Source organism: Benincasa hispida, chromosome 3 (assembly GCF_027475165.1).
Source record: "Benincasa hispida cultivar pf3 chromosome 3, pf3_genome.v1.1, whole genome shotgun sequence".
Taxonomy (NCBI): Eukaryota; Viridiplantae; Streptophyta; class Magnoliopsida; order Cucurbitales; family Cucurbitaceae; genus Benincasa; species Benincasa hispida.
The window spans coordinates 7,173,992-7,176,421 of record NC_143480.1 but is presented as its reverse complement, the minus strand read 5'-3'; the positions used below and the strand labels follow the sequence as shown (position 1 = coordinate 7,176,421).

The window sequence follows — 2,430 nt, the reverse complement described above, 5'->3', positions numbered from 1 at the left end:
CTATAAATACCAGAAGTAGCCTTCAGAGAAGGGGTTCACGAATTCACTATTCTTTGTTCTACAAGTTCGCACGCCCTTATTCATAGTTTTCTTTTGTTTTAAGGTGGACGCGAGAGAGAAGGTTGTGCCGATAGATCATTCCGATAAGCTTGGGAGAGCGTTAGAAGCTTCAAGGGCAGAGAGAGGATTGATGCCTGCGGAAGCAGGGACATCTTTAGAACTGAATAGAGATTACAGTGTAAAAGCCTCGGTCAGCAAGGAATTGCTACCAGACTCTCTACCTTAAACATCCATTGTCATTTTGTGCTCCACTCATTTATCGAAATGGAATCTATTTCTCTAAATCTGTTCACTCTCTGTTGTTCACACATGAGTAGCTAAATTAGTTGAATGGGTTGAGAAGAATTTAGCTAGCACAACTAGGGAATCTTCAAGCTATGTGATTATCTTGTATTATGTATGCTTCATTCGTCCATTAGAGATACTCGAGAGGGTAGTCTAAGGACAGGACCTAGACTTAGGAAGGTCAGGTTAGAATCTAGGCTTAGGAGAGTCAGATTAGAACGCATAATCAAGAGATATAAGCTTAGAAATGAGCACTATTCGTTATCAATGCATCACATGCATCCTAGAGATAAGATACGATTGTATGCATTCACCTTGCTTTTATGTATTTTGCATCATCACATAGGACAAGAGTAGAGACTTAGGGATAAGCTCTATGGACAATTTTGCATTCAACACATGCGTCCTAGACTTTGGAGCATCGCATTTGCATTGGAAAATGACTTGCTGTGCATGGTGGTAGCATGATCGCATAGTCTGACGCATTCCTAAGTAACGCTAGCTAAAGATCTTCTCAACTCGTTCATCACATACTCAGTGCATTTATCACACAACTGACTTTTCTCAAATCCATCGCATTTTGTTTATTTTCTTCATTAATGAAATCGACAACAAACCAACAAATTATTTATTTGACCATCGTAAGGTTTTCCTAAAAATTACCAACGCAATCTGTTTTCACAAGTCCTTGTGATCGACCTTGGACTTACTAGGAAACTCATAGGAATTTACACTTGGATTCCGTTGAGGAAATTTGAGTGCACAACACAAATTCATCAACGCATATCATCCACATTCCACTTCATAAAATTAAGCATCAAGTTTTTGGCGCCGTTGCCGGGGACTTTTGAAAATAGTGTGCTGACGGTAATTTTTCTGATTTCTTTGCAGACTCTCAATCTCTGGTGAATTACGACCCAGATATTGAAAGGACATTCAGAAGAAGATTAAGAGACCGCCAACAACAATAAGAAAGAACACCAAGAATGGTAGAGCAACTGGACGCAAAGGCCGCTAATGCGAATAATATAATGGCCAACCCCATCCTTTTGGCGAATGACCACAATAGACCCATCCGGGACTATGCGTCACCTAACCTCTACGATTTCTCTCCAAGAATCATGAGGCCGGCGTTAGATGGATCGAGGTTTGAAATGAAGCCGGTAATGTTGCAAATGATCCAGCCTGCTGGGCAGTTTGGAGGAAGGCGTGGCGAAGACCCGCACGCCCACCTCCGAATCTTCATAGAAATTTGCAACACTTTTGTGTTCCCGAATATCTCAACCGAGGAAGTTCGACTAACTCTGTTTCCATTTTCTTTATGTGATCAAGCAAGAAAATGGGCATATTCTCTCGAACCGGGAGAGATAACTTCATGGGAACAAGTGGTGGAAAAGTTTATGAAGAAGTATTTCCCACCAATTGAGAACGCTAGTCGAAGGAAATTAATAACAAATTTTGAACAAAAAGATGAAGAATCGCTCAGCGACGCTTGGGCGAGGTTCAAGCGGCTAGTAAGAGATTGTCCACACAATGGCTTACCAGACTGCCTACAAATGGAGATTTTCTACTAAGGATTGAATCCCTCTTCGCAGACCGCTGCCAATGCGGCAGCAGCTGGTGGTCTGCTCGACAAAACATATGAGAAGGCAAAGAGTATACTTGATCGCATTTCCAAAAATCACGAGGATTGGTGGGAAAGCGATCAGAGATTAAGAATAAAAGATAATGATGGAAACAATGAGGCCATCGCCTCCCTGCAAAATCAAATGACTGTGATGATGAATTTGATACAAAGCATCGCAATTAATAATACGAGGGCGAAGAAAGGGCAGGTCAGCACAATTACTCAAACGAACGCAAGTTGTGTCATTTGCGGAGATGCTCACCCGATGGAAGAATGCCCAACAAACCCACAGTCGGTATGCTTCATGAGAGATAATCCCTAGTCTAATACATATAACCCCGGGTGGCAAAACCACCCAAATTTTGCATGGAAAAATCAACAACAAAGCTTTCAACCTGTGGCACAAAAAGGAGGGCCACCCGGATTTTTCATGCAAACAAATGGTCCAGTTTATAGCC

General features: G+C 41.8%; 1 non-coding gene across 1 annotated transcript; it reads right to left on the bottom strand.

Moving 5' to 3' along the window:
- Nucleotides 1-1,778: 1,778 nt before the first annotated feature.
- On the bottom strand, nt 1,779-1,885 carry LOC150036991 (small nucleolar RNA R71). The gene has a single exon (XR_016528855.1). It is a non-coding gene; the product is annotated as a small nucleolar RNA R71 (small nucleolar RNA).
- Between the last annotated feature and the right edge of the window lie 545 nt (nt 1,886-2,430).